This window comes from Mustela lutreola, chromosome 11 (assembly GCF_030435805.1).
Source record: "Mustela lutreola isolate mMusLut2 chromosome 11, mMusLut2.pri, whole genome shotgun sequence".
In the NCBI taxonomy this organism is placed as follows: Eukaryota; Metazoa; Chordata; class Mammalia; order Carnivora; family Mustelidae; genus Mustela; species Mustela lutreola.
Window position 1 is genome coordinate 60,826,296 of NC_081300.1, and position 7,891 is coordinate 60,834,186.

Sequence of the window (7,891 nt, forward strand, 5' to 3'; positions counted from 1 at the left end):
CTACTGAAATTTGTTTCAGATGAGACAATATCCCAAATGCATTAGGTCTTGTTGAGGATTTTTTTTTAAAGATTTACTTGTTTAAATTTTTTAGAGAGAGAGAGTGCGAGTGAGGGGAGGGACAAAGGGTGAGGGAAAGAGAGAATCCCCAAGCAGACTCCCTTCTCAGTGTGGAGCCTGATGCAGGGCTTAATCCCAGTATCATGAGATCATGACCTGAGCCAAAATCAAGAGCTGGCAGTTTAACAAACTGAGCCACCCAAGTGCCCCTGGGCTAGAGTATCTTAATGAATGGCTTCAGATAATCCACTGGGCTAAAATAAAATCTCTAGAAACCAATACCAAGGAAATGGAGATCTATTGATTATATGACAATTGAAAATTTCTTAAGGAAGCACAATGATCAAGACAACAGTGAATGAAAAAAATGAGAGAATATCAACGAAGAGACACTAAGAACCATATAGAATTCTGAAAATTTTACTAGAGGAGTTCAACAGATTTGATTGAGCAGAAGAAAGAATTGGCGATTCTGATAATTGAAATTGTCAAAGGAATAAAAAAAAATAATGAAGGAACATGGAGCAAGCCTAAGGGACCTATAAAATAGCACAAAGTGGACCAATATATGCATTATGAGAGTCCCAGAAGGAGAAAAGAGTGAGAATGAGACAAAACATATTTGAAGAAGGGCTGGAAATTTCCCTAATCTGAGGAAGGAAATGGACATTCAAATTTTGAGAAGCTCAAAGGATTCCAAATAGAATGAACCCAAACAGCCCCACATCGAAGACTATAGTAAACAAACAAACAAAACAAAAACAAAAAACCTCAAAAATAGAGGACAGAGAATCTTGAAAAGCAACAGGAAAAATGACTCATATTCAAGTGAGCCCCCACAAGATAATGAGTGGATATCTCAGAAAACTTAGAGCCCAGAAGGGAGTAGAAAATTATATTCAAAATGCTGAAACAAAAAACTGGCCAATCAAGAATACTATCCAGCAAAAGTATTCTTCACAAATGAAGAGAGACTTTTCCACATTAACAAAAGCTGAAGGAGTTCATCATCACTGGATGTGCCTTGTAAGAAATGCTAGAGGGAGTCCTACCCATTGAAAAAAGACGTTAGCAATATGAAAGCATACAAAAGTCTAAAACTCTGTGGTAAAAGTAAACAAGCAAATGCAGGGTCCTTTATCAGTGTAATGATGGTATGTTAAGTACTTTTAGTTCTGCTATAGACATTAGAAGACAAGCATTAAAAATTACTATAAAACTATATTAATAGATAATATATAAAGGCATAACTTGTGAATCAAAAAGTGGTAGTGGGTGGGGAGATTGTAAAATAATAGAGTTTTTGTGGGGTACCTGGGTTGCTTGGTTAAGTGCCTGACCCCTGGTTTTGACTCAGGTCAGGATGTCATGGTCATGACATTGACTCCATGTCAGGCTCCATGCTTAGCAGTCTGCTTGATTCTAACCCCTTTCCTTCTCCTTCCCCCTCTATCCCTCCCTCATTCGTGCTCTCTCTCAAATAAATAAAAGCTTTCCCCAAAAAGGGAATAGAATTTTTGTATGTGACTGAGATTAGGTTGTAATCAGCATTAAAATAAGTTGTTCTATCAATAAGATTCTTAGGTAACTCCTACAGTAACAACAAAGAAAATGTTACTAAACCCAATTTCAGCTGCCTGTTGCCTGAAAGATCATCACTCATGAGACAAGTTTTGATAGGAAAGGAATTTGAACTTCATTCAGGAGGCCAGCAACCTGGGAAGAATGCAGACTCTTAACCAAAAGCCAAGCCAGGTTTCTGCCTGGCATGGGAGTTTTAAATGGGTTTAGGGTAGTTAATCAGTAAAGAGAATGCAGCAGCCTGCAACATTTCTTGATTATGTGTAAACCTGATGTTTCCACCTGTAAACATCTCAATGCTTTAGAGTTGTGCGAGGGGTTTGCAGTTCTTTGTTTTGTGTTGTGTAGGAATGCTCTGTTCTTCCTGCAAAGGAGGGCAAGGTCTACAGATACACAAAGGGAGGTCAGTAAAATCATCTGTGTAACCTAAAAGAAAAAAAAAAAAATTGCTGGGCTAATCAGAAAGCTGAGGTGGCTTCAAACAGACTTACAGCCTCTGTGGACTGGGAAGGTTCTGGTTCTTCACTCCTCGAGGCCAATGGTCTGCAAATCTCAAAGTAAATTAGTTCTGTTACAGAACAAGAGTCTTATGTCAGCAAGTAAGGAGTGCGTTAACTTGAAGCAAGTTAACTCTTAAGACTAACTGGAGTGCTGTTACAAAAACACCCATAGAACAGACACAAAAGAAAATTGGGGAGGGGGGGTGGGGAATCAAAGCATGTCAACACAAAAACATCAGTGGAACACAAAGTCAACAAAAGTAAAAGGGGCAAGAAAAGAAAAAACAAAATGGCAATAGTAAGTGCTATGGATGTTCTGAATGTTTATGTGCCCCCAAATTTGTATGTTGAAATTCTAACCCCCAAAATCCTTAGACAAAAAAAAAGACTCAACTAAAATCAAAGATGAAAGAGCAATTACAACTGATGCCGTAGAAATACAATAGATTATAGGAGACTTAGGAAAAATTGTATGCCACAAATTGGATAACCTAAAAGAAATGGATAAATTCCTAGAAACACACAATCTAGTAAGATTCAATAATGAGGAAATAGAAAATCCAAACAGACCTATAACTAGTAAGGAGGTTGAATTAATGATCAATTACTAATCAATAGTCACTTACTAATTCAAAAATTCCCAACAAAGAAAAGTACCAGTACCAGATGGCGTCATTGGAGTATTTTACCAAATATTTAAGGAATTAACCCCAATCCTTCTCAAAGTCTTCCCTCAAAATTGGGACACCTGGGTAGCTCCATTGATTAGGTGGCTGACTCTTGATTTCAGCTAGAGTTGTGCTCTCAGGGTCATGGGATCAGGCCCGCATTGGTCTCCACGTTTAATGTGGACTCTGCTTGTCCCTCTCTCTGATCCTCTTCTTCTCTCTCTTTCAAATAAATAAATAATATCTTTTAAAAAAAACCACACACACACACAAAACAACCCTCTTCCCAAAAGTTGAAGAGGAGGGAATACATCCTAACACATGAGTCCAGCATTACTCTGATACCAAAACACAAAATGCAGATCAATATCCCTGGTTAATGTCAATGCAAAACTCTTCAACAAAATACTAGTAATCCAAATGAATAGCACTTTAAAAGGACTATACACCATGAACAAGTAAGATTTATCCCTGGAATTCAGGGACGATTCAACAAAAGAAAATAATGTAGCATTAACAGAAAGGACCAAAATTACATGATCATCTTAACTGATAAAAAAAAAAAGTCTTGACAAAATTTAACATTCTTTCATAAAAAAATACTCAGGAAACTAGGAATAAAATGAAAGTACCTAAACATAATAAAAGTTGTATGTGAAAAGCCCACAGCTAATATCATACTCAATGGTGGAAAACTAAAATCTTTTCCTCTAAGATCAGAAACAAGGCAAGGATACCCACTCTTGACACTTATATTCAACATAGTCCTGGAAGTCTTAGCCAGAGAAATTGGGAGATGAAGGAAGGGAGAAACCAAGGGAGGGAGGAAAAGGTACCTGTTAGCAGATGACATGTTCTTACATGTAGGAAACCCAAGAGATTGCACACAAAAAGTGCTAGAACTGTCAAATGAATTCAGCAATGTTGCAGGTTACAAAACCAACACTCAAAAATCAGCTGGATTTCTACATACTAACAACAATCTGAAAAGGAAATTAAGAAAACAATCTCATTTATATCCCAATAATATCAAAAAGAATAAAATACTAATAAACTTAACCAAAGAGGCAAAAGACAGAAGTGAAGACTATAAAACATTGAAACCTATAAGACAATGCTGATAGAAATTGAAAAAGACATATAAATGGAAAGGCATCCTGTGTTCATAGGTTGAAATATTTAATATTATTCAATGTCCATATTACCCAAACCAATCTTCAGATTCAATGCAATCCCTATCAAAATCTCGGTGGATTTTGGGGAACAAAAATCCCAGAATTCATATTGAATCTCAGAGGACCTCAAATAGCCAAAACAATCTTGAGAAAGAAGAACAAAGTGGCAATCTCACACTTCATGATTTCAAAGAATTATATTATTTGTATTAAAAAGCTACAACAATCAAAAGAGAATGGAACTGTCATAAAGACAGACATATAGACCAATAGAACACAACAGAGAGCCTGGAAATAAGCACACATGTTTATGACCCAATGATCTTCAATGAAGGTGCAAGGAGTACACAGTGGCGAAGGAATAGTCTCATCCACAAATGGTGTCAGGAAACTGGATATCCACACGTGAAAGAATGAGGATGGACCCTCACCTAATACCTTATACAAAAATTAACCCAAAATGGATTAAAGAACTAAACCCAAGACCTAAAAGTACAAAATTCTTAGAAAAAATGTTGGAGAAAATGTTCGTGACATGGTAATGGGAAAGAGTTTCTTGGATATGACACAAAAGTCACAGGCAACAAAGGCAAAAATAGACAAATGTGACTACATCGAGCTTAAAACTACTGTGCAACTAAAGAGGATAAAAAGGCAATCCATAGGATAGATGGAAAATATTTGCAAACTATATCAGATAAGAGATTAACATCCAGAATGTATAAAGAACTCCTATAAATCCATATCCAGAAAGCCTAAATAATTAAAAAATGAGCAAAGAACTTGAATACATGTCTCCAAAGAGGATATACAGCTAACAAGCTTATGAAAAGAAACTCAATGTCTCTAAAAATCAGGAAAATACATACCAAAACTACAATGAGATATCACCTCACATCCATTAGGATGGCCACATTAAACACACACATCAGAAAATAACAAGTTTTGGTGAGGATGTAAAGAAATTAGGATCCTTTTGCACTGTTGATGGAATTCTAAAATGGTGCAGCCACTATGGGAAATATTATGGAAGTTCCTAAAAATATAAAAAAATAGAACCACCATATGATTCAGCAATTTCACTTCTGGGTACATATCTAAAAAAATTGAAAATAGGATCTCAATTATATATTTCACACCCAGGTTCACTGGAGCATTATTCGCAATGGCCAAGATGTGGAAGCAACCTAAATAGTCCTAAATGGATAGAGGAATGGATAAAGCAAATGTAGACTATATATACAATGGAATGTTATTCAAACTTAAAAAAGAAGGGACTTGGGGCACCTGGGTGGCTCAGTGGGTTAAAGCCTCTGCTTTCGGCTTAGGTCATGATGTCAGGGTCCTGGGATCGAGCCCCACATCAGGCTCTCTGCTCGGCAGGGCGCCTGCTTCCTCCTCTCTCTCTCTGCCTGCCTCTCCACCTACTTGTGATCTCTGTCAAACAATTAAATAATATATATATATTTAAAAAAAGGGACTCCTGTCATGTGGTAGAACATGGATGAACCTTGAACGCATTATGCTAAGTGAAATAGGCCAGTCACAAAAAGACAAATACTGCACGATTCCAATTACATGAAGGCATGTAAAGTAATCAAACTCATGCAAGCAGAGGGTAGAACAGAATGCAAACAGAAATACAAACAGAAAGTAGTGCCACCGGTTGGGGAAAGGAACAATCAAGGAGTTTTTGTTCATTAGAGACAGAGTTTCAGTCCCACCATATGAAAAAGCTCTAGAAATCTGTTTACAACAATATGTGTTTTAGGTAAGAAGATTGTACTACTCAGATATTAACAAGGTAAATGTGTATTATGTCTTTTGCCACAATAAAATAAAGTTTATAGGGGGGAATAAAGTTTTTAGGGAAAATTAAAAGTAATAATTACCGGGCGCCTTGGTGGCTCAGTGGGTTAAGCCTCTGCCTTCGGATCAGGTCATGGTCTCAGGGTCCTGAGGTCGAGCCCCGCATCAGGCTCTCTGCTCAGCGGGGAGCCTGCTTCCCCACCCCTCTCTCTCTGCCTGCCTCTCTACCTACTTGTAATCTCTCTGTCAAATAAATAAATAAAATCTTTTTAAAAAAGTAATAATGACCAAAAAAGGTATAGAGTATAATTGTATATATTGACACCCAACTTTTTGAAATAAAATCTTAAGAATACAAAAAAAAAAAAAAAAAAAAAAAAAGGAGAACCACAGAAGTTTTGCAACTCTGATTAAAATGCTTCTTTTGGGGGCACTAGGTGCCAGATGGTTCAGTTGGTTAAGTGTCTGCCTTTGGCTCAGGTCGTGATCCTGGGATCCTGGGATAGAGTCCCACATCTGGCTCCCTGCTCTGTGGGGAGCTTGCTTCTCCCTCTCCCTCTGCTCCTCCCCTTGCTTGTGCTCTCTCAATTGCTCGCTCTCTCTCTCTCTCAAATAAATAAAATCTTTTTCAAAAAATGCTTCTTTCTGAGGGTGCCTGGGTAGCTCAGTTGGTTAAGTGCCTCTTAACTTAAGACTCTTAATTTTGACTCAGATCATGATCTCAGGGTAATGAGATTGAGCCCCAAGTCAGGCTTTGCACCCGGCCTGCAGCTGCTTAAGATTCTCTCTCTCCCTCTGCCCCTCCCCACCCCCATGCTCATTTACCCTCTCTCTTTTTCTCTCTCTCTCTCTCAAAAAACCTGCTTTTTTTTTTTTTTAACCTAAGGATTTCCCTTTCTAGTGTATTGATTTTCCTACCACCAGAGATGTCATCTAAATATCTCTCTGACACAGGTCAGAAGGAAGACGAGTTTTGATGATATCTCCCTAAAGACATCCAGGGGCAAAGGAAAGTTCAGACGACGTGCTGCCAGGCTTCATGGGGACTGCAAGCTGAGATCTGCATGGTCTGAGTCCAAGTGACACCTGAACCACACCTAACATTCAGCCTGCAGGACAGAGCTCAGCCTGCTTGCTTCTTTCTGCTCCACTAGCGGACTGCTTGCCTCATTCTGGGCTCTGTTTCTGCTTCACATTTCTCTCCGCTTCTGGTGACCCACATGCCGACTCCCAAAAGCAGCAGCTCTGGCCAGGTCCCCTCTATCCACTCTGGCCCAGGGGCGGAAGCCTCTCCCAAGCTTTTGTCCCCCATGCCACCCCACAGGCCATTGGCCCTACAAGGATGAGTGTACGAATGGTGACCAGGGCAGGCAGGTTAACTGGCAGGCTGTGGGGCCTTCATAGCCAGTCCAGGTCTCATCGAATGATCAGTGTTCTGTGTTTATGCCAAAATTCATCTGTGTTCCTTTTTAGAAGGTAAATTAGAAAAATCAAATCCTTGAAGCTCAAAGCCTATACCAAAAATAATGTGGTCTACTCTGAGCTTCCCCCACCCTCCCTTTTGGGAGTTCTTTTCAGTTCCCTGTCGCAGATGTAAAGATAAAAATACGCATGTATTATAGGAACAGGGAGGAGATGACCCGTAAATAGCTTGGTTGGGATGGTCTGAGGAAGTGATGTCGGAGTTGAGTGGAAATTAATCATACAGCTAGAGGGAGGGGGAGGGGCACACCTGGCAGCGAGAAGCATGCACAAAGACAATGAGCCAGGGAAGAAACATTGGGGTAATGTTAGTAGCCTGAGTCTCTCACCACCCACTCTCCACCCTACACTGGATCTTTGCATGCCAGCACCTGATACCTAGTATCTGCTCAGAAATGTTTGTGGAGTGAATAAACAATTGTATACACAGGGTTTTTTTTTTTTGTTTTGTGTTTTTTTTTAATATGCGAGAGCCCAGTGAAAATTCACAATGAGCAAAATATACTGGGTGTACTGGGGACTCATCATCACATGTGTGTGCTCTTTTAATGCTGTGGTATTAGGGTTAGAAATCAAAGCAGCTAAATTGCTCTACGCGTTAGAGGAGAAATGAGAA